General features: G+C 47.3%; 1 long non-coding RNA gene across 1 annotated transcript; it reads right to left on the bottom strand.

Annotated features, from left to right (window-relative positions):
- Nucleotides 1-236: 236 nt before the first annotated feature.
- LOC139038966 (uncharacterized) lies at nt 237-10,264 on the bottom strand. Its single transcript, XR_011492062.1, has 2 exons — nt 10,189-10,264; nt 237-606 (listed from the first exon to the last, which is right to left on the bottom strand). It is a non-coding gene; the product is annotated as an uncharacterized lncRNA (long non-coding RNA).
- Nucleotides 10,265-25,316: the final 15,052 nt, after the last annotated feature.

The raw sequence follows: 25,316 nt of genomic DNA, 5'->3' as shown, positions 1-25,316 counted from the left end.
CTCCTTTACTCCTTCACTCTGCTGCCCCCATCACCCTAGCCTCACCCTCATCCTCAGGCCACCTTTGATCAAGTCACACTGCTCACAAACCTTCAGCTGTTCACAAACAAAAGCTGTGACTCTCAGAGTAGCTCTTAGATCCCCTGGGACAGCATCACCTGGGAAGTTGTTTAAAGTACTGATTCCTGGCTTCTACCCCAGGGTTACTGAATCCAATCTCTACAGGTGAGCCTATGTTTTTTTAAATTTTGTTTATTTATTCATCTATCTGGCTGCATCAGGTCTTCATTGTGGCATACAAGATCTTTGCTGCAGGATCTTTCTTTGCGGTGCATAGACTCTCTAGTTGTGGCGTGAGAGCTCAGTCGTGGCCAGCAGATTTAGTTGCTCGGGAATGTGGGATCTTAGTTCCCAAATCAGGGATTGAACCCATGTCCTCCGAATTACAAGGCAGATTCTTAACCACTGAACCACCCGGAAAGTCCATACCTTTTTTTAATAAGTTTCCTTTTTCAGTATGCTCCTCCAGGTGATTCTAAGTCTTGCTGAAGTTGGAGAACCATTAGCCCAAGAGTGAGATCCCTCAAACTCCTGTTTTGAAACCACCTGGGAGGTGCAAGAGAGACAAAAATAAATCAGCCCGGAAAAGCCTAGCCATAGGCAATTTACCTGCCAGCAGGGAAAGGCTCTGCTAGCATGACACAGCTTGGGGTGTGGAGTAAGAGACCCAGTTTCAGGCCTAGTTTTGCTGCTCTCTAACTGGATGACCTTGGGAGGCTCTGATGATCAAAGCCTCATTTTGCCCAGCTGTCAAACTGTCAAGAACTATAAGAATCTGAGATTTACTCTTTTTTGCAATCTAACAAGGTAGCCTGCCACAGTTTTGTGAACTCTGGCAGAAGACATGAGATTCCCAGGTCAGAGACAAAGGACCTCATAACTCACAGTACAGCAAGCCACTCAAGCTTCATATTTGCACTGATTCCTCTCGCCCTGCCCCCAACCTCAAGTTCCATGGGAACAACACAAAGCTTAATCCAGCCAGCTGCTACGTATGCAATGGGTTTGCATCACAGCTGAGAAACCCCAAGCTTTGGGAAACCAAGCCTCTCACAATGAACTACAAACAAATCTGTCTGATCTTTCCTCCAACAGAACTAGCATCATTTATACAGAGCAGTTAAATTAAAAAAACGAAACAAAACTTGCCTCTGCTCAAGAGGGAAGTGCTATCTCTATCTTCCAAGAAAGTTTACTACTTTTTTAAAAAATTGAAGTATAGTAGATTTACAATATTGAGTTAGTTTCAGAGGCACAGCAAAGTGATTCCATTATACATATTTTGTCAGTTTTTTTCCATTATAAGTTATCACAAGATGTTGAATATAGTTCCCTCTGGGGGTGGGGGGGTGTTGTTCAGTCTATCAGTCATGTCTGACTCTTTGCAACCCCAGCCAGCCTCCTCTATCTGTGGATTTTCCCGGCAAGAATACTGGAATGGGTTGCAATTTCCTCCTCCAGGGGATCTTCCAGGCCCAGGGATTGAACCCGTATTTCCTGCATCTCCTGCATTGGCAGGCAGATTCTTTGATCACTGAGCGACCCAGGAAACCCAATAGTTCCCTGTGCTATTCAGTAAATCCTTACTATTTATCTATTTTATATATAGTGGTATGTATCTGTTAATCCCATCCTCCTAATTTATCTCTCCCTACTCCTGCCTTTTGATAAACATGTTTGTTTTCTGTGAGTCTATTTCTGCTTCATATTTGACATATAAGTGATATCATATAATATCCATCTTTGTATGACTTATTTTACTCAGTATGATGTTTTCTAGGTCCATCCATGTTGCCACAAATGGCAATATTTCACTCTTTTTTTCTACCTATATATATTCATATCTATATTATCCATTCATCTTCTTTATCCATTCATCCATTGATAGATACTTAGGTTGCTTCCATGTTTTGACCATGATAAATAGTGCTGCTATGAACATTGGGGTGCATGTATCTTTTCAAATTAGAGTTTTTGTCTTTCCAGATATATACCCAGGAGTGGGATTGCTGGATCATATGGCAATTTTATTTTTAGTTTTTTAGGGAACCTCCATACTGTTTTCCACAGTGACTGCATCAATTTACATTCCCACCAAAGGTGCAGGAGGGTTCCCTTTTCTCCACACCCTCTCCAGCATTTATGGTTTATAGACTTTTTGATGATGGCCATTCTAACAGACGTGAGGTGTAGTTTTGATTTGCATTTTTCTAGTAATTAGCAATATTGAGCATCTTCTCATTAAAAGAAGTTTGGTTTCCCAGAGCTTGGGGTTTCACAGCTGTGTGCCTGTTGGCCATCTGTATGTCTTCTTTGGAGAAATGTCTATATAGGTCTTCTGCCCATTTTTGTATTGGGTTGTTGGTTTGTTTGATATTGAGTTGTATGAGTTTAATTTGGGAAATTAAGCCTTTGTTGGCCACACTGTTTACAAATATTTTCTCCCAGTCCATAAGCTGTCTTTCTGTTTTGTTTATGGCTTCCTTTGCTGTGCAAAAGCCTTTAAGTTTGATTAGGTCCCATTTGTTTCTTTTTGCTTTTATCTCTTTTGCCTTGAGAGCCTGACCTAAGAAAACATTGCTACAATTTATGTCAGAGAACGTTTTGCCCATGTCTTCTTCTAAGGGTTTTATGTGTCTTGTCTTATATTTAGGCCTTTAAACCATTTTGAGTTTATTTTTGTCTGAGGGGTGTGAGGGTGTGTTCTAACTTCATTGATTTAAGTGTGGCTATCCAGCTTTCATTGGAAGGTCTGATGCTGAAGCTGAAACTCCAATACTTTGGCCACCTCATGCGAAGAGTTGACTCATTGGAAAAGACCGTGATGCTGGGAGGGATTGGGGGCAGGAGGAGAAGGGGACGACAGAGGATGAGATGGCTGGATGGCATCACCAACTCGATGGACATGTGTTCGAGTAAACTCTGGGAGTTTGTGATGGACAGGGAGGCCTGGCGTGCTGCAATTCATGGGGTCGCAAAGAGTCGGACACGACTGAGCGACTGAACTGAACTGAACTGATCCAGCTTTCCAAGCACCACTGGCTGAAGAGACTGTCTTTTCTCCACAGTATATTCTTGCTTCCTTTGTCAAAGATTAATTGACCATAGGTGTGTGGATGAAAGTTCGTGACTAAAATATCCGTGAAAAAACAGACCAGAACATGTCAGTGCCTCCCCATTGCAGATGAGCACAAATTCAGATGAGATCCATGGAGAACTGTCTGTCAATACTAATGAAAAAATCAAACTTCATTTTGCATGGAAATTATAAACTTTAAATCTGATCATGTGAGTGAAAGTTTCTTGGAAAATGAGGGATAATTATGGAGGAGATAAAATAAGGAGGCAATAACTGGAGTCAAAGGTGTAAACTGATAAGCAGGAAGTCTTTCACTACAGAACTTGTGGGAACAACAAAGGGGAAGTATTTGCAAGCTATAGCATGAACCCATGCCAACAGCCTGAAGACATTTAAAGAGTTCATACAAATAACCAACTAAGAGATCAGCAACCCAGGAAGAAAAATGGAGCCAAGTATGTGAGCAAACAGTTCCCAGAAAAGGATACACAAATTGCATTTAGACATATGAAAATATTCAACCTCACTCCTATAAGACAAATACAAATTTAGACTATCATGATTTCTCATTTTTTACATGTCAGATTGGTAAAAATGAAAAGAATTAATAACTTTCTATTTGTTAGGCATATGTGTCTGTGTGTGTGTGTGTGTTTTCGCATGCACACACTAGTTGCTCGGGTTCTACTCTTTGCAACCCCATGGACTGTAACCCACCAAGGTCCTCTGTCTTCAGGATTCTCCAGGCAAGAATACTGGAGTGGGTTGGCAGTTCCTTCTTCAGGAGATCTTCCCAAACCAGGGACTGAACCCAAGTCTCCCACACTGCAGGCAGATTCTTTACTGTATGGGCCACCAGGGAAGCCCTGTTAGGCATATGGGGAACTGAAAAATCCACCCATTGTTAGTAGGAGAAAAATCAGTATAAACTCTATAAACAGTGATTTCCAACTTCCATCAAAATTTTAAATATAATCTTTTGACCTGTCAACTTCAAAATATACCTTTTGAGTATATTTTTGCATACATGCAAAATGACATGACATCCTAGCATATTCATTGCAGTGTTATTTATAATAGTAAAAGGTGTAAACCACTAAATACCCATTATGTGATACCTTGATACAATAGAAACATGTGCAACCATCAGTAAGAATGAGGTAGCGCTATATGGTACTGATAGAAAGATTTTCCAAATACTTTGTTAGATGAAAAATTAAGATATCAGAGCAAAGAATATTATTTGCTACCCTTGATATATGTGCTCCAGGGAAGAACTTGGACACGCATCTATTTGTATATGTACAAGACAGCTCCAGAAAAATACACATGAAGGTGACAGCAAGGGAGGCTTCCTGGGAGGGGATCTGGGAGGCTAAAGTCAAAAAATGCAGGAGGACTAACATTTTTCTTGTCTATCCTTCATACTTTTAAGTTCTGTACTGTTAGGGATTTCCCTGGATAAAACTCTCTGCTCCCAATACAGGAGGCCCAGTTTCCATCCCTGGTTAGGAAACTAGATCCCACACGCTGCAACTAAGACCTGACGCTGGGCCAAATAAAATAAGTAAATATTTTAAAAATTAAAAATAAATTGTGTACTATATTTTGCAGGTAGTACTATGGGGTTGCAAAGTTGGACACAACTTACTGACTGAGCATGTACACACCTCTTCCAAAAACTGCATATAAAGTACATTTGTTTAAAAAAAAAAAAAAAAAAAACTTAGGCTTTCAGATCTGCTAAGAAATTTGGATGACCTGAGACCCAAGCCTGGGCCCAGCAGGGCCTCAAGACTGCAGCGCCTCTGGACCTCGGTGGCTGCAGGTGGCCACCCTGACCTGTGTCCAGAGCCATGCCCAGAAAGCATCATTCATTGCCTTATCCGTCTGTTGTGTGTATGCTCTGAGCCAGGCCCTGCACCAGCTGCAGAATACAGACATGAAAGAGACACAGGGCCATTCCCTGGCCAGCTCCCCATATAGTGGGCGAGGTAGAGGTGGGGGGAGGGAAGCTCTGTACAAATACTCCAGGGCAGAGGCTAAGCAGTGCCGTGCAGCAGTTAAGATTAATCAATGACTGTCTGGCAGGACAGTGACAAGCTGGCCTTTGAAACGAGCCACACCTTGATTTAAGCACTACTTATTAGCCCGGTCCAGTTGTTCCACTTCCCCAAGCTTCAGTTTCCTCCCCCATAAAATGTGGCCTGGGTTTGATTTACAGATCCACTATTTAAGGCCACATCATCCAAGGCCAGTTACTTGACCTCTCAGAACTTCGGTTTCCTCATCTCTGAAATGGGGTTAACAGCACCCAACTCAGAGTTTGTGGGAGATAAATAAAAATCATACGTAATATAATGAACGGTGCCTGGCACATGCCAAGCCTTCTACACTTGATGGGATGTAATACCAATAAGAGAATGGAAAGGGATATGACCCCCAGCCCTGCGTGGGAGGCTGCTCAGCAGACACAGATTTTTGTCAATGAATGCAGGGTGTTCTGGAGCTGGGAGCAGTTAGGTGCAGCTACAGCTGGAGGAGAGAAGGAGGGAATCAGTGGTGTGGAGGCTGGGATGGCCACGTAGGGGAGACAAGCCCAGACCTGCACTTCTGCAGGGGAAAGAGTAGTGCTGATTCTAAAGCTCTCAGCCATGGGGCTGAGAACAGCCACTGAGGGACAATTATAAAGGCCAAATTGGCCATGACTGGTCCCTCAATAAAGCAGTGGTGCGTGTGTGCGTGCTGTGTCACTTCAGTCGTGTCCAACTCTGTGTGACCCTATGGACCAGCCTCCTGCCAGACTCCTCTGTCCGTGGGATTCTCCAGGCAAGAAAAATGGAGTGGGTTGCCATGCCCTCCTCCAAGGAATCTACGTGACCCAGGGACTGAACCTGCATCTCCTGCATTGCAGACAGACTCTTTACTGTCTGAGCCACGAGGGAAGCAGTGGAATAAATGCTTAACAGTGATGCTAACCAGCCCCCAAAGGGCCCACCCCAGCCCCTCCGCCCCTCTGGGGCAATCTTTGCCCCTTCAAATCAGAGGTCATCTATGTTTATTTGGAAATGGAGCAGGCACTGGCCTTTCAGCTTTTCCAGGCCTGTTCGCCCTGTTTCTGCAATCAGGCACAAGGCACTGGCAGCAACTGCTTTTGTCCTCACACCCCTGCCCCTGCTGGGCCATCCTCTCCACTTGCAGCGTCCTCACCCTCTGCCATCAGAGATCTAACCCTACCCCTGCTCCAGTGCCTACTGTGACCCTCCAAAGATGTGCAAGTCCTGACCCCCAGAGCTATGAATACGCATCTCACATGGCAAAGGGGGGCCACGTAGATGTGATTAAGTTAAAGATCTTGAGATGGACAGGGTATCCTGGATCATCTAAATGGGCTCAGTGCAATCACAAGGGTTCTCATAAGAGGGAAACAAGATGGTCAAAATCAGAGACAGAAGAGGTAACCATGGAAACAGAGGTTGGAGAGATGCACCCTGAAGGAGAAAGGGGCCGTGAGCCAAGGAACACAGGCGGCCTCTAAGCTAGGAAAGACGAGGAAACAGATTCTCCCCTAAAACCTCCAGAATGAACACAGTTCTGGTAACACCTTGACTTTAGCCCATAAGACCCATTTAAGACTTCCCACCTTTAGAACTATAAGATATTGAGTTTGTATTAAGATACTAAGTTTCAGGTAACTTTTTCAATAGGAAATCAAAATACCACTTCTTCTTTCAAGCCTCTGGGACCCCTGGAATCCTCCCCACCCCAACTCCTTCCCTCCTCTGAGCCTGTCTGGGGCTTTATCTGACCCTTCTCTGGGCTGTCTTCTCCCCACCTGGTGAGAGGTTGTTGTTGTTCAGTCACTCAGTCATGTCTGACTCTTTATGACCCTGTGGACTGCTGCATGCCAGGCTTCCCTGTCCTTCACCATCTCCAAGAGTTTGCTCAAACTCATGTCCATCAAGTCAGTGATGCCATCCAACTATCTCATCCTCTGTCATCCCCTTCTCCTCCTGCCTTCAATCTTTCCCAGCATCAGGGTCTTTTCCAGTGAGTCAGCTCTTCACATCAGCCGGCCAAAGTATTGGAGCTTCAGCTTCAGCATTAGTCCTTCTAATGACTTTTCAGGGTTGATTTCCTTTAGGACTGACTGGTTTGATCTCCTTGCAGTCCAAGGGACTCTCAAGAGTCTTCTCTAGCACCACAACACGAAGGCATCAATTCTCCGGTGCTCAGCCTTTTTTATTGTCCAGCTCTCATATCCGTACATGACTACTGGAAAAACCATATCTTTGACTAGATGGACCTTTGTAGGCAAAGTAATGTCTCTGCTTTTTAATATGCTGTCTAGGTTAGTCATAGCTTTTCTTTCAAGGAGCAAGCGTCTTTTAATTTCATGGCTGCAGGCGCTGTCCACAGTGATTTTGGAGCCCAAAAAAATAAAGTCTGTCACTGTTTCCATTGTTTCCCCATCTATTTGCCATGAAGTGATGGGACCAGATGCCATGATCTTCATTTTTTGAATGCTGAGGTTTAAGCCAGCTTTTTCAACTCTCCTATTTCACCTTCATCAAGAGGCTCTTCAATTCTTCACTTTCTGCCATAATGGTGGTGTCATCTGCATATCTGAGGTTATTGGTATTTCTCCCAGCAATCTTGATTCCAGCTTGTACATCATCCAGCCTGGCATTTCACATAATGTACTCTGCATATAAGTTAAATAAGCAGGGTGACAATACACAGCCTTAATGTACTCCTTTCCCAATTTGGAACCAGTCTGTTGTTCCAAGGAACAATAAAAAACTGTTGCTTCTTGATCTGCATACAGGTTTCCTAGGAGGCAGGTCAGGTGGCCTGGTATTCCCATCTCTTTGAGAATTTTCCCCAGTTTGTTGTGATCCATACAGTCAAGGGCTTTAGCAGAGTCAATGAAGCAGAAGTAGATGTTTTTCTGAAATTCTCTAGCTTTTTCTATGATCCAACGGATGTTGGCAATTTGATCTTTGGTTCCTCTGCCTTTTCAAAACCCAGCTTGTACATACTGTTGAAGCCTAGCTTGAAGGATTTTAAGCATTACTTGGCTAGCACGTGAAATGATTGCAATTGTGTGGTAGTTTGAACATTCTTTGGCATTGCCTTTCTTTGGAATTGGAATGAAAACTGACCTTTTCCAGACCTGTGGCCACTGCTGAGTTTTCCAAATTTGCTGGCATATTGAGTGCAGAACTTTCACAGCATCATCATTTAGGATTTGAAACAGCTCAGCTGGAATTCCATCACTTTTACTTCCTTAGTTTGTAGTGATATTTCCTAAGGACCACTAGACTTCACTCTCCAGGATATCTGACTCTAGCTGAGTGATCACACTATCATGGTTATCTGGGCCATTAAGATCTTTTCTATATAGTTCTTCTGGTGAGAGGTAGTTGGGTTCTTATCCCCTCTATTAGATGGTGAGCTCCTTGAGGGCGGGGCCTGGCTATTAATATTTTTGCCCCCATCATCCTGACGATTTTCCATCCTTTCCTTCCATCCTTCCAGATCGGCCCCGAAGGCTGATGTCTGGCTGCTCGGTTGGATCAGCTAATGGGAGGCAGCTGCAGGAGGTGGACAGGAGGGAAGAGGGTGGCCAGGCATGCACTCTCCCCACCGGGCAACTGTGGTCACTGTCTCTGCAGAGCAGCCCTCGGGGCCGCAGCCCCACCAGCTCCCATCACACTGCCCCCTCCTCCACGTGTCCCTCCAGCTCCCATGCTGCCGTCTGGTTGCTACTCCATCCCTGCTCCTGTCCAGACCTCCGGAAGTAGTTCTTTCTGGAAAATCTATTCAGCTGACCTCAAGAGCCATAGTATCCTGTGGGCATCCTGACCTGTGCAGGTGTGGCTGAAGCCCAAGAGGAAAGTCAGTTGCAAGGGGCCTTGTGCTCTTGTGGACACTGACTCTGTCTGTCTGTTTTAGATGGTAACCTCACCTGGGAGGAGAGGCCCACAGAGCATGCTCCTCCACCCCCAGCCATACAGGCAGGAAGAAAAGCTTTAGCCAGGGGGGATAGCAGAAGGGGGTGGGCAGCCAGGGGAGGAAAGCAGCCTGACCCTCACCCCCGTCAGGTTTCCAGACCCCACTCCCCCCATCCTCCCACACTTCAAGAGGTCCCAGGCCACATTTCTCCTTGGGCTCCAGCCCTGCTCTGGGAAGCTGGTGGGGTGGGGCAGGCATGGTGCCATGGCCCAGCCTCCTTCCGCAGGGTGACCTTGTACTTGGTGCCCCCAGGCCTGGCCGGCCCCAGCACTCCTGCCCCTTCACTGCCCAGCATCTAAGCTGCTAAGTGACTCACCCCGCATCCCTCACACCCTGCCCGGCCCCTGATCCCTCCAGCCCTGGCCTTTCTCAGCTCCATCTCTGCACTGGCTCCAGCAGTCAGAGTGACACTGGCCCACGCTCTGCACCCCAGAGTCCAGGGAAGGTTGCTCCTGCTTCACGGAAACACAGTAGGGCTCTGATGTCCCAGCCTGGACCCGGCAGCACCCACATTTCCAACATCCCAGGGAGATCATTATACCCATTTCACAGATGATACTGAGGCACAGAGAGGGAAGAGACTTGCGGAGCGCCATGGAGGCAGGTGGCAGCGGAGCTGACTCCAAAACCCCCTGCCTGCTGCCACAGCATCCTTCATATTTACCATGAGCCAAACTCGGGGGAAGTCACAAGTATGTAGGACAGGGTGCTGGATGTAACATCCAAAGCACTGGGTGGAGTCCCAGCACTGTCTTTCCGCAGCCGGCTGGTCCTGGGCAATCCCTCAGTCCCTCTGTTTCCCAGTCTGTGTACCAGAGACAGTGATCCTACCTACCGCGCCAGCGCCCCCACCCCCCCCCACCCCCCCCACCCCCCCCACCCCCCCCACCCCCTCCATCCCCGCCCCACCGACCCCAGACTACGCAGAGGTTCAAAGAGAAGAGGGGACTGCAAGGCGGAGCAGAGGCTGGCATCTGAGTCGCCAGAAAAGGTGGAGGTGTCCACCCTGGAGCCAGCCACTGGTTTCTTACCGAGCAGGCTGCCTGCCACCGGGCTGACTTAACAAACTCCGGGGGCCTGCAGCTCTCTTTGTCCTCAGGAGGCTGAGTTGGCTCCGCCTGCGCCGTCGCCCAGGACCAGGCCAACTCTGTGTCACAGCGCCCCCTGGAGGCCGCATGGGGACTCGCCGCCCCGTCACCAGATAAGGCCCTCCCCTTTCTGCATCCCTGCGCTTGGTTCGGAGAGGGGAGGGAAGGTCTGTCTGAGCAAGGGCAGGCCCGACTCTCCAGGCTACTCCCTGGCCTCCCTATGGAGAGCAAACGGGCACTGAGCTGAGAATAGTACAGGAAGAAGAGCTGCAGAAGGGCTGGAAATCCAAAGACCACGGTTTTAGCTGTGGGCCCCTGGGCGTGTGTCTATGCCTCTCTGGACAACGAAGGAGTCGGAGAGGCCATCTAAGGAAAGGTACCTCTCCTCCCAGTTCTGAAACTGTAATTTGTCTGACGCTCAGTTTCCTCGGCTTCCCTGTGGCTCAGACGGTAGAGTCGTCCTGCGATGCCGTAGACCCCGGTTCGATCCCTGGGTCGGGAAGATCCCCTGGAGAAGGAAATGGCAACCCACTCCAGTATTCTTGCCCGGAAAATCCCATAGACGGAGGAGCGTGGTAGGCTACAGTCCATGGGGATCACAAAGAGTCTGACACGACTGAGTGACTTCACCTTCTTTCCTTTCCTTTCGGTTTTCTCAAGAGCAAAATGGCCACAAGGGGCCGCTACAGCCTCGGCTGTAAAGGAAGGTGGCGCTGATGAACGCCGCCTGCACTTTTCGCAGGTGAACTACATGCCCCACCACACCCCAGTGGGCGGTCAGCCCCGCCAGCCTCCTCCCAGTACCATCCCTGATGGAGTCACGTGTGTGTGCTCAGTCGTGCTGACTTTGCGGCCCCATGGACTGTAGCCGGCCACGCTCCTCTATCCATGAAATCTTCCAGGCAAGCATACTGGAGGTTTCCTCTGCAGGGAATCTACTCAACCCAGAGATCGAACCCGCAGTCTCTTGCGTCTGCTTTGTCTCCTGCATTGCAGGCGGATTCTTTTACAGCCGAGCCACCTAGAAAACCCAGCTGAAATCACAGTGTAACCCAAATATTTACAACCTTAGCAGAATACGACCGTCCCCTCGGTTCCTAGTTCTATTGGGTGTGGAGCTTAGTAGGACTCTTAGGAGATGAAACTACAGAAAGCTGGGCAAACTAGAAGCGTATCTTCAGTGGGACTGGATTCCTTGCAAGGGGCTGAGACAAATTCCCAAAAGGAAATCCTATCAGCGATGGAATCCCATGTATGTGGGCTCAAATCCAGGAGGGCAGAGAGTCCCCAAGTAGCTGTTGGTCCTTAGACAAGCCACTAAACGTCTCTGAACTTTGATCTCCTCCCACAACCACCTGATAGGAGGAAACACTGTAGGTGTGGGGGGGGTCAATATTTGAAGGGGGGCACCACCAAGCTCCCCTGACCCCCAGCAGTTGCCCTGCACAAATAGGAAATGTGGGTGTAGGCAAGGGGTTCAGAGCAGCCTCAGAGCAGCCCCTGAGATCACTCTAGTAATCTAACATCAGAACGTTCCTCAGCCTAAATGTCCTGCACTGTCGGTGGGAATGTAAATTGATGCAGCCACTATGGAGACCATGCTATGGAAATTACTCAAAAATCTTGAAGTAGAGCTGCCATATGAGCCAGCAGTCCTACTTCTGGGCGTGTATCTGGACAAGCTGTAACTGAAAAGACACAAGGGCCCCAGTTTTCTCTTCAGCACATTTTACAATAGCCGAAACATGCACACAACCTAAATGGCCATTGACAGAGGGATGGATAAAGAAGATGTGGTACATATACACACTGGAATACCGCTCAACCTTAAAAATGAACGAAATCATGCCATTTGCAACAACATGAATGGACCTAGACATTATTATACTAAGTGAAGTCGGACAAAGACAAATATCATATGATACCACATATATGAAATCTAAAATATGACACAAATGAACTACGAAATAGAAACAAACTCACAGACATAGAGAACAGACTTGTGGTTACCAAGGAGGAAGGGGCAGGGGAGAGCTGAAATGGGAGTTCTGGATTGGCCAATGCCAATGGTTATATATAGAATGGATACACAGCAATGTATATACGGATATATTGTATAGCTCAGGAAACTATATTCAGTATCCCATAATAAACCATAATAGAAAAGAATTTTTTTTAATGTTTCCACAGGCTAAACCCAGGAGTCTTCATGGATCATCCCTCCCTAGCATGGCTTTCAAAATCCTCTGTGATCCAGCCCAGCCTACTTCTCCACCTTCATCCCTCATCACTCTCTCCCTCCCACCATTCCAATCTTCTTCTGGCTTCTTGAATGTGCCAGGCTGGCCCTTCTCTCCAGGCCTCTATCTGTGCCCTCCCCTCCACCCATTCCACCACCAGCAGCACTTCCACTTTGCCCTCTCTCACCTGTGTCTCCCTCATCCTCTCCCTGATCATTCCCTACATCTGGACTCTCGATGTAGATGTAGGGAATGATCAGGGAGAGGATGCTCTGAGTTCCCCAGACTGTATTCTTCCCCCATCACAGGTTTCTGTTTACCTATGTGTCCCCAGTGGATGGTGAGGCCCATGGGATTGGGCTCAGTACTCGTAGAAATTTGCTAACTGCATGGGTGACTTGGGGCGGGGATTGAGGGCACAGTGTGGATTTACCAGTGGGAGCAGCTTTGGACACAGCCTCTCATGTTTTCCTTTACCCGTAGTCCCAAAAGCTTCACTCCACCTCACTGGGTCTTGGAGGCTCTGAATACTCCTTGTTCATTCCCATAAAGTCTTCCCTGGGCCTCCCAACCTCTCCTCTGAAAATTCCGAAGCATCTCAGACATAACCAAGAGGAGAAGGGAAAAGGAAGAAAGCCAAGAGAAGAGAAAAGATATTTTTTGTTCATGTTTGGACATAGGAGAAAACTTAGAACAAGTTTCCCCTGCAGCTGACCGGGAACATTGACACTGGAGAGAGAGTGAGAGATGAAAGGCCCCCACAGGGAGGCGAAAGCTTGAGGAATGCAGATTTTCTATGAGACTGGTGAGTTTCAGAATCATAAATCAGTGTAGTCAGAGGGTTCCCTGCCCTGGCCCCCATTTTTCCATCAGTCACACTTCCACATGTGTTCAGCAAGCACAGACCTCAGCCTCTCCACAGAGAGGGGGCTGGTTTAAAAGTCAGCACAGCTGGTTCTCACCTGTATGAACCACTCTCATGTGAGAATTGGTGGGAAGTCTTCCCTGCCACTTTGGAGCCAGGCCAGACCTTGTTACTTATATGCTAAGTGACCATGGGCAAGTTGGTGAACCTCTAAGACTCAGGATCTTGAGACAGCAAAACCTTCCTCAAATCGTGGTGGGAATTCATGAAATAACATACTTAACCTGCCTGGGAGAGTGCTGGGACCTAGCAGAAGCTCAACCAATGAGTGTCACTTCATTTTGTTTGTCTGTTTTTATCAATAGTAGTACTATGGTTCTTGTAGCACGTGTTGCAAGAGAGAAGGTCCCCAGCTCGGGGGCTTACTTTGTGTGATGGTGAATAAATACATCAGTGAAAACAAGGAAAACAGGGTGTGATGAACTGACACAGACATCTGTTGGAATGCAAGGCTCTGCCTTGACAGTTTCTGGAAGGAGAGATATTCTGGGAGGTGGTGGTGGAGACAGGGAATCTTCGGACCATTCACCAGGCTCCTCACCTGCAGACTGAAGTGGAGATACAACTGTTTTCCCTCATCCGTCTGCCATAGGGTGGAGTTTCTCAGAAACTCTGAGATGACTTGTGTCCCTCTTCAGTGGGGGCCCCTCCTAGAAGCTCTCTGCCCAGCTGGGGAAGGTGGCTTGGAGGACACCAACCACCCCATCAGCATTCTTTAGAGATCACCTGCTCTTCCTACCCTGGACTCAGCAAATTGATCAGGGAGTTCTGGATACTGTCACCTCCTCTTGGAAACTCACAAAGCACTCTAAGAAAGCAAAGACTTTAAAAAGTCCTGCAGATACAGAAAACCATTTGACTTGTTTACTTACATGTTTCCCACTGGATTTGATCTCAAGAGTTTTGGTTGGAGGGGGCATATTTTATATTTGTTAACACCCCGGGGGGAAAATACATTAGAAAATAGAGAGGCCCAAAGAATTTAGGAAGGGACTCCTATTAGGAATCATTTTGAAGCAGATGCTTTGAGCAAGCTCACCCCAACACACATACATACTTTTTGCACTTCAAACAATGCTATCTGCAATGGATTTTGAATTGTCTTTGTTTCCTTTGTATTTATCTAAGGTATCTGCCAGGGCTGACAGAAGTTCCCTTGGAAAACCCCAGCATGTCATGTCAAAGGGAACCAAAGGAAGGGATTTGGTTTGGTTCATGTTTAGACCTGAAAGAAAGATGGTATGGCCCTGAGGCTGACAGAGTGGCAGCAAAGCAGATGGATATAAAGACCCCAGGAGCATAGAAAATTCAGAGAGATTATGAATCATGGGTTTCCCTGGTTCAGAAAGTGCATGGAGACCACTCACCCAGTGCCCTCATTCCTTCGTTGTCACTCTGTTACCAAAATGCAAGTCCATGTGACCAACACACACTGAGGTCAAACAATGCCAAAAACGTCAGAGTTTGAAACAGAAAAAGGTTTCTTACAGGTCCTTGCAAGGAGATGGATGGCTAATGCCTTAAAAACCCCAAAATCCCTGAAAGTTTTCAGAAAAGCCCTTTTATAGGAAAGATGAGAAGGGGTGTGGTTAGTTGTTGTAGACTTCTTGGTGTCAGATCCTTTGTTGTTGAAGTCAGGTCACAGTCAGGCAACAGTGTCCCCATAAGTCTCTGCCAAGCAAATGTTTTTCTCTGTCCTCACAAGAAAGAGCAAGGTCCCACAGCACAACTCTTTCCCTCTGAGATCAAGGTTCTGGCTAAAAGGAAGTAGATCTCCATAGGCAACTCCCTCAGGGCCAGGTCCCCAGACCCTGCCCAGCTGTCATCACAGAGGGAGCCAGGCGCCCAGCCCACCCGACCCTCAGGCTCCTCGGGATGCCCAAACAAGGGTGGAGCAGGTCCCACAAACTGTGACCCAGAGCGACAGCCACTGCTCCTAGGTCACAGAGACACAGAAGGGGAAGAGGTTCACAGCTGCCTCAAAGCCTGAGCTAAGGCCAGTGGGTGGCCTTGGTGAGGACTCTGGAGCCTGCGGGACAGAGCCCTCAACCTATTCCCTGGGCCCCCCGGCTCACCCGCTGGCCCAGGACTCAGTGAGCTGGAGGGCCCCAGGGAGAAGGCCGGGATCTGCCTCTTACCTCACTCTCCCCCTGATGACCATTATTCCACGGACCTTTGGCTGAATCCCCTCCTAAGGTGGTCCTTCATGAATAGTTGCTCACTTGGGGGTGGGACCTACTGCAGGCCCAACAAATAGCTGAGCAGGGCTTGGGGGAGTCGGGGGTGGTAACCATCGCCTGGTAGGGGGAGGCAGTAATGGAACACAGCAATGGCCATGTGCAAAAGGCTACACCCAGCTACACTCTATTACACCTCCAATTGTTCCACACACTGAGGCCTGTAGTGCGGAAACAGAGGCCCAGAGACAAGAGATAGCTGAGACAAGGACTCACTGTTCTTTTGTGGATGCTTGCTTCCTAAGACGAGGATTTCCAAAGCTTTCCTGCTCATGGGAGGTGTCCATCTCTGCACTTAGTAGATGCCTTGAGATCATTTTAGGCAGCGTGAGATTGTAATAGGGCACAGCTATGGGCAACTTTTAGCACACAACCTTTGCTGTGTACCGTAACCACTCCCACCCCATTACCAACCCAGATCCTTATGTCATCTCTCTGCACTTCAGCTTCCCATCTGTGATGGTGAGCAGCTGTGGGAAATTAAATAGATGATGCACATAAAGGCCTGCCACAGAAGAGGTCCAGCTGCAATCATGATGAGGATATGAGGATGGGAGGGAGAAAGAGGACAACAAAGACCAGGAGAATTATAGTTGTTACCAATGGCGCACAACCTTGGAGAGAGAGGAGGGGACCCAACTCAGGCACGGCTGTAAGCTGGGATGATGGGTGTAACGGGTGCACATGTGGAGCAGTTGAAGCCATGACACAGCACAGCTGGAGTGTCCACTCGGAGAAAGCAGATGCCAATGTTTGAAGTGTGATGCTCCCCAACTCTAGTTCAGCTTTTGAGCAGATTGGAGAGCACGTATCTTCCTGCTAGATTGATTCTCTACTAGGAGGACTTTATTTGGAACAAATATGGTGGGCAGCATCAAAGATGGCAGCAGTTCTTAGCCAATAGGGCCTCAACCCCCACACAGGATTAGTGAAAGGTGAGTGCAGAGAGGGCATGGGCTTCTCTGGGGCCCTCAGGATACAGTTCAGCCTCCTCTCCTTCACCAAACAAGCCTTCTTCCTCTCCCACCCCTGTGTATGTGTGCTAAGTCGCTTCAGTCCTGTCCAACTCTTTGCCACACTGTGGACTATAGCTGCCAGGTTCCTATGCCCATAGGATTCTCCAGGAAAGAGCACTGGACTGAGTTGCCATGTTCTCCTCCAGGGGATCTTCCCAACCCAGGGATCAAACCCTCATCTCCTATGTATTCTGCATTGGCAGGCAGGTTCTTTACCACTAGCACCACCTGAGAAGCCCACCCCTATCTTCCACCAGCCCGCCTTTTCTCTCTCTCTCTAGCCCCAGACCATTTCCTCATCAAACCACACTCAGTGTCACCTCTGGGCCTTGACATGCAGACATGTGTCTCTTTCATGCTAAAGGGAACAGATGAGAGGGGTCATGGTTGACTGGGTCTGGCCTGAGTTAAGATGAGAAGGGCAGGTCCCTGGGACTGGGTGTGCTGGTGACAGCAAAGATGGATGGATCGAGAGACTCCTGGATGAGAGATTCCCCAAAGCTCAGGAAGATCAAAGCCACCTGAAGAGGTATGAGTATCAGAACCAGACAGCTTTGGGACACAGGGGTCCTTAGGAGCTATCTGGTCCAAAGCCTTCATCTTCCTTTAGTACCGTTCACTCATTCATTCCTTCAACAAGCTCAGACAAGGTGCCTTCTGGGTGAAATTGAGGCCAGACATCACAGAGCTTGCTTAACTAAGTATTTGCACAATCATCTCAACATAGCTCTTTTCCACTCTTCAAAAGCCCATCTCTGACCTGAGAAAGTGCTAGAATAAACCATAATGGAAAAGAATATCATAAAGAATACATGCATGTATAACAGAATCACTTTGCTGTACAGCAGAAATTAACCTTGTAAATCAACTGTACTTCAATAAAATAAAAAAAATTTTTAAGTGCTGGAAAGTGTTAGAGGCCACATAGGCTAGGAGGGCAGCATCTGGAGCCAGGCCAACACTGGTGTGTGTGATTCGGGCCACTTACTTCCCTCTCTGAACCTGTTTCGAGACTTCCCTGCTGGTGCAATAATTAAGACACCATGCTCCCAATGCAGCGGGCACTGGTTCAACCCCCGGTCTGGGAACTAAACTCCTGTGTGCCACACAATGCAACCAAAATAAATAAATAAAATAGATATTATGAACCTCAGTTTCCTCATCTGTACTTGGAAGCAGCAATATCTACCTCTCACAGCTGTCGTGAGAAATAATGAGATGAGACAGACCTTCTCTGTCCCACGCCTGCCGAAGGAAGCCTCCCTATCTGCCATTGTCGGATCAGGGCCCCTGCATGCTTTCCCAACCCCTGTCCCCTCCCATCACAGACTATACTCACCACATCGTTCAGCAATGACCAATCTGCTTATCTGCCCCAGCACTAGACTGCGAGCCCCAGGGGGAAACAGACTTTATCTTTTTTGTTCACAATTTTATTGATTTCCAATCCCTGACACAGAAAAGGCACCAATAAATATTTGTTGAGTGAATGAACAGGTGAATGAATGATCTGAAGAAGGGATTAAAATGGAGGCTCCAGCTAGAGATTTTCAGAGGTGGAATCTCCCCATTCACTCACCCTTCCTCTCTATCTTTTAACCTCACACTGTACTGTTTTTGCTGGGTTTTATTTATTGCTGATGGCTCATTCCCTTTAAGTTTTTTTTGGCCATGCCACGCAGCTTGTGGAATCTTAGTTCCCCCAACAGGGATCAAATCCCGACCCTCAGCCGTGACACTGCAGAGTCCTAGCCACTGGAGCACCAGGGAATTTCCTGAACTCTGCTTATGGTTTCAAGAGAATCCCCTCAGATAGCCCCAGTGGTTCTTGGTCTAGTAGGAGTTACAGAGAAGGGAACTGATTTTGCTCCTGTTGGGGCCTGAGATAGAGAGAGCCTCAGGGCCACAAGAGGGCCAGCAGCAGCCTCAACACGTTGGAGAGACCCGAAAGGGAGGGAAACTCAGGAAGATCAAAGCACTCGGTGTTTATGAGTGTTGGGTAATAGATGTTGGAGCCAAAAGGATTCTCAGAGACAATCCAGCTGTCACTCTCATTCCTCCACTATCAGCTCAGTTACCCACACCTCCCATTAGCTGGCACAGAGGCGGGGCCTTCCAGGGGTTAGGGGGGAAACTGAGAAACCAGGAGAGAATCCACATGTGTGAAGTGACCCGTCTTCTTCCCAGCTCTTTGTAGAATCACTGATTCCTACACAGGGCGGTTCTTTTTTATTGGTTGAACAGGATTTTTATTACTGCACTTGGGGTTTCTCTAGTCAAGGTGAGCAGGAGCTATTCTTGGTTGCAATGCACAGACTCTGCACTCACGGGCTTCAGTAGTTGCAGCTCATGGTGCGGCAGGTGGGCTCTTCCCAGACCAGGGATCAAACTCATGTCCCCTGCATTGGCAGACAGATTCTTATCCACTGTACCACCAGGGAAGACAAGCCTCTGCCTAAGCAGTTGTCTCTGTATTCAGTGCAAGTTCAGTCCCTCAGTCGTGTCTGACTCTTTGCAACCCCATGGACAGGCTCCTCTGTTCATAGGAGTTTCCAGACAAGAATACCAGAGTGAGTTGCATTTCTTCCTCCAGGGGATCTTCCCAACCCAGGGGTCAAGCCCATGACTCCTGCATTGGCAGGTGGATTCTTTATCACTGAGCCACCAGGGAAGCCCCTATATTCATTGAGGGCTCAGTAATTGTTTGAGGACAGAGAAGGTAGGAAAAATGAGCACCTGTTTTGAAGCCAGGCCAAACTGAATTCCAGTCTTTACTGGGTCACTGATAAGCTGTGTCACCTCAGACATGTTACTTAACCTCTCTTCATCTGTAAAACAGACATGATAACCTCCACTTTGTTGGATCACATCTCCTATATTCAAACCCTGGCTCCATCATTAAGAAGCTGTGTTATCTTAGAGGCACATCATTTAATCCCTCTCAGCAAGTCTGTTCATGTATGGAATAAAACGTGAGCAGCAACGTGAGGATTGAATAAGGAAGTATATATAAACGGTTTACCATAGTGCCTAGCAATAGGAAGTTCTCAGTGAATGTTCGTCCCTGCCCCTTCCTCTTGTGGACAATTGTTCTTACTCTTGGTCACTCAGCTCCTCTGAAAGGGCGTTCTCCGGCTGGTGGCTGAGCCCCCCATTGCGCATGAGTGCTAAGTCACTTCAGTCCTGTCTGACTCTTCTCAGCCTCAGGGACTGTAGGCCCTCAGGCTCTTCTGTTCATGGAACTCTCCAGGCGAAAATACTAGAGTGGGTTACCATGCCCTCCTCCAAGGGATTTTCCCAACCCAGGGATCAGACTCAGGTCTCCCACATTGCAGCAGATTCTTTACCATCTGTGCCACCAGGGAAGCCCAGGAATACTGGAGTGGGTAGCCTATCCCTTCTTCAGGGGATCTTCCCAACCCAGGAATCAAACTGGGGTCTCCTGCATTGCAGACAGTTTCTTTACCAGCTGAGCTACCAGGGAAGCCCATAGCCCCTGATAGAGGGCAGGGGATGAGGAAGTAGAGAACTCTGGGCCCTGGCTGGGCTGGGCTCAGGAGAGGACTGAGAGGAGAGGGAGAAGGAGAGGGAGAACCAATTTCTCTCTCTTGCTGGGAAGATCATGAAGGAGGTGCTGCTGTTCTTCTGAGAATCAGATCATTTGTGGGGAGGGCCGGGCCTTCTGAGAGGCACCCCGTGGGTCTCACAGGGTGAAACTCCTCTTCCAGCAACCCTAGCAGGAAAGAAGGTGGCATCCGTTCCTTCTGAGGGGGATTTAAGAACGTGTCTCCTCTCAGATGTATAGAACAGACTTGTGGACTCTGGGAGAAGGCGAGGGTGGGATGTTTCAAGAGAACAGCATCAAAACATGTATATTATCTAGGGTGAAACAGATCACCAGCCCAGGTTGGGTGCATGAGACAAGTGCTCGGGCCTGGTGCACTGGGAAGACCCAGAGGGATCGGGTGGAGAGGGAGGTGGGAAGGGGGACCGGGATGGGGAATACATGTAAATCCATGGCTAATTCATGTCAATGTATGACAAAAACCACTGCAATGATGTAAAGTAATTAGCCTCCAACTAATAAAAATAAATGGAAAAAAAAAAAACGTACTTTAACTCTAGATGTGAAAAATAAAAAAAAAAAAGAATGTGTCTCCTGAATGCACACTTCAAGGCCAGATTTCCCTGGGGCTGGGGAGGAGCAAACGGACTTTATCAGTGTCTGCACCTTGCCACTGCAAAGAATCCACCCAAAATGCAGCAGATGTAGCGGTAGCATCGAGTGGAATGTACCGCCAAGTCTTTGCCTGAAATTGGTGGCAGGAGTGGGATTCCTCCAGCTGTGCAGCCTTCAAGACTTGTTCTCTGGGAGTTCCTCCTGAAGATGCTATAACTTGCCTAACATCCTTTAACAAACTGGCTTCAATGGGAGCATTTCAATTTTTGCTGGTAAAAGCACTGATTGATACAGAATTTAGTAAAAGGGGTGATTGTGGGCCAAAGACACCTAAGAAATCTTTACTTGGGGGGCCTGTCTTAGCCTGCTTGGGCTGCCACAAAATACCACAGAATGGGTAGTGTAAACAACAGAAATTTATTTTCTCACAGTTCTGGAGGATAGAAGAAGTGCAGATTTGGTGTTGCAAGGTTCAACACCAAAGGTGTCGCAGGTTTGGTTTCTCCTGAGTCCTCTCTCCTTGGCCTGAAGATAGCTGCCTTCTTGCTGTATCCACACACAGTCTTTCTCTGAGGAAGCACAACCCTGGTGTCTCTCTGTGTATTCAAACTTCCTCTTCTTACAAGCACACCAGTCCTTCTAAGACTGACTGGATTAGGGCCGCCCTGATGGTCCCAGCTTAGCTTACTCATGTCCTCAAAGGCCCTATCTCCAGATACACTCACGTTCTGAAGGGCTAGGGTTTAAGGCTTCAACCTATGAACATGTTGTTGTTTAGTCACTCAATCGTGTCCAACTCTTTGTGACTCCATGGACTCTTTGTGACTCCATGGACTATAGCCCTCCTCTGTCCATGGAATTTCCCAAGCAAGAATACTGGAGTGGGTTGCCAGTTCCTACTCCAGGGGATCTTCCCGACCCAGGGACAGAACCCGTGTCTCCCACACTGTAGGCTGAATTCTTTACTGCTGAGCCACCTGAGAAGCCCATGTATGAACTTGGGGGGACACAATTCAGCTGATAATATTGTCTAAGAGACCTTGTAAATCCAGCATGTCCAAAACTGACTCATCTTTTACATCCACAGCCTCCACTCACAGCCTTCCCATCTCAGTGGGTGACAATCCCTCTCCTACAGTTCTTTAGACAACAGACTCAGAAACTTCCTTGATGCCGCTCTTTCTACAAGAATCCTGATGGTTTTACTTCAATGACCCCCAGAGCCAACTGCCTCTGACCATCTCTACTCCAAGTACTTTGGTTTCTCACTAGGATCACCTCCCTCCAAACCAGTCTCTCAGTTTCTACACCTGGTGCCTCTGCCTCTTACTAAACAATAACCAAAGGGATCCTTTTAAAATTTAACTTAGATGGGGCTGTTTCTCTGGTGAAAGTCCTGTGTGCTAGACATCCATGTCAATGCTAGATGCTGTAACAACCTTAAAAATCTCTCTAGATTGGGACTTCCCTGGTGGTCCAGTGGTGAAGACTCCGAGTTTCCACTGCAGGTGGCACAGGTTCAATCCCTGATTGGGGAACAAAGATCCCACCAATAAAATTTTTATAATAAAAAATTTTTTAAAAATCTCCCTGGCTTAACATAATGAAATTTTTTAATGTGCTCAAAAAAGGACTGGTGTGATGTTTCCTGTTGGGGATGGGAAGGATCCCCCTCCAGGCAGTGAACTCGGGCATGCAGGCTCCCTCCATCCTCTGTCACCTGCCATCTGGGAGTCCTTCACTCCCAGTTGTGCCTTCAGTGGCTCCCTACGTCACTGGGCATAAAAGCCAGGTTCCTTAGAGGGCCCCACGGAGCTCTAAGTGATGCAGCCACTTCTTACTTACCTCTCTATCCTCATCTTCTACCACTTATTTCCTCGCTCACCCTGCTCTACCTGCACTGGCCTCCTTCCTCATCTTTGAACATATGAAACACCTTCCCAACCTTAGGGCCTTTACACGCCCAAGCCCTGTGCCTAGATTGATCTCCCACCACGTACTTACCTGACTGCCTCCCTCACTTCGCCAAGTCATTGCTTACATTCCACCTGCTCAATGGGCCTGACTTTGGCCACCCTATTTAAAGTTGCAACCCTCCTCACTCCACAACCCTCCAATTCCCAAACCATTCCTAACTTCTATTTGCATTTATCATCTTAAAATATATTATGACAATTTATTTATGACAGTATTTTCCCTCCCTCATCTGTATTGTAAGTTCCATGTTGGAAGAAATATTTGTCTCTTTTTTCATTGAACAGTGTCTCACATGTAAGGAATTTAATATCTATTTACCCAATAAATGTGGTTCCGTGAATGATATGAGAATCAGAATGGTTATATGGCTTAGACAGGCCTGAAAGCAGCGAAAATCCAACTATTGTTAAAACATGGGACTCTAGAAGCCCATGTGTTCAATGATAAAGTGGGGGTTGTCAAGCTTCTTCTAACTGTACTGGAGAACTTATAGAAAGAGTAATATACTCAGATTCCTAAGATCCAAACTCTATGGATGGTCAGGAACTGGAGATTTCCATGAATATACTGAAAAGATCTCTTATTTCTTTACTTACAAGGCTGAAGTAGCTAATAGTTCACCTTAAGGTTGGTTTCTCCAAGTTACCAAACCACAGCATCAACTGAAAATCACAGTCTTATCAAGACTCTTATGTAAACTTTAGACCATTGATCAGTAAAGAAGGGCACCCACAGACTTGGAAATCTGGAGATTCAAAATCATTAGAAGCCTGGAGGCACAGACTCTAGACTAAGCCTCTAGGAATGGCTCCCACATTAACACCACGTAATCAGCCCCCAAAGGAACTCTTGGTCTACTACAATAAGTGCCCTAGAACCATATTGTAATGGGTAGATCTATGCCAACAAAAAAATACTTCCTCCAGATCTCTCGCCACTCAGCTCATGCCCTACAGAATAGCATCTGATCATAAAAACTCAAATTACACCTAGATTCATACCTTTAAGGGATTCTGAGAAAGGTAGGTTAAAGATTGTTGTGATGGGATGGGGAATACATGTAAATCCATGGCTGATTTGTGTCAATGTATGACAAAAACCACTACAATATTGTAAAGTAATTAGCCTCCAACTAATAAAAATAAATTGAAAAATAATAATAAATAAAAAATAATAATAAAAGAAAAGAATACAAAAAAAAAAAGATTGTTGTGATGCTCAGGCTTCTCATTGTGGTGTCTTGTTTTAGAGCATGGGCTGTAGGCGTGTGGGCTTCAGTAGTTTCAGCACATGGGCTACAGAGCACAGGCTCAGTAGTTGTGGCGCATGGACTTAGTTGCTCAGCAGCTTGTAGAATCTTCCCAGACCAGGAATCAAATCTGTCCCTTGCATCGGCAGGCAGATTCTCATCTACTATGCCACCAGCGGATAAGAATTCCAAACTCTCTGCTTTTCAAGAGCTTATATGATTATGTCTGGGGCTTCCCCGCTTGCTCAGCAGGTAAAGAATCTACCTGCAATGCAGGAGATGTGGATTTGATCCCTGGGTTTGGAAGATTCCCTGGAGGAGAGCATGGCAACCCACTCCAGTATTCTTACCTGGAGAATCCCATAGACAGAGGATTCTGGTGGGCTACAGCCCACAGGATCACTAAGAGTCGGACACAACTGAATCAACTTAGCTCACATGCATGCACATGACTATGTCCAGCTGTGTCTAATCTCTCTATCTTAAGGCCAAAACAGTAGAGACTTCTCCAAAATCCCTTCACAGTAGCCCTTAGGTTTGCATTGTTGGTTGAATAACTTGGATCATCTTTGAATTCAGCCAACTGTAAGGTCTGTGCTTCCTCCCCTTGACTCTAGGCAAGACTGTGAGTATAGCAGATGTGACACCAGGTGACTTTCTGTGCTGTGCTCCGTCGCTCAGTCCTGTCTGACTCTTTGCGACCCCCATGGACTATAGCCCACCAGGCTCCTCTGCCCATGGGAGTTTCCAGGCAAGATACTGGAGACGGTAGCCATTTCCTACTCCAGAGGATCTTCCCAAGCCAGTTTCTAACCCTCATCTCTTGCATCTCCTGCATTCTCAGGCAGATTCTTTACAACTACCACCACCTGGGAAGCCCAGTCTAAGCAATGAAGCAAAACAGCTTCTTCCTGGTTCTTTCTTGCTTAGGACATATATCTTGGGAGCTCCAAGCCAGCGTGCAAGAAGTCTGTCTCCTCTGAGGCTGCTCTGCTCCAAGGATCACACTAGGAGTCTTCATACAGAGATGTTGAGGAGCCTCTGCAGGGCCAGCCCCCAGGTTTGAGTCTTTTCAGCTCAGGGGCCAAACATGAGTGAGCAGGACTTCAGATGCTTCTAGCCCAAACCTATGAGCCAGGATAACACCCAGCGAAGCAGAAGTGTGCTATTCGCACCAAGCCCCAAATCAACATTGTTCTTTTAAGGCTCTAAGCTTCAGGGAGGTTTGATACACAGGTGTAGCATCT

Source organism: Odocoileus virginianus, chromosome 17 (genome assembly GCF_023699985.2).
Source record: "Odocoileus virginianus isolate 20LAN1187 ecotype Illinois chromosome 17, Ovbor_1.2, whole genome shotgun sequence".
NCBI lineage: Eukaryota > Metazoa > Chordata > Mammalia > Artiodactyla > Cervidae > Odocoileus > Odocoileus virginianus.
This window is presented reverse-complemented; position numbering and strand designations above follow the sequence as displayed.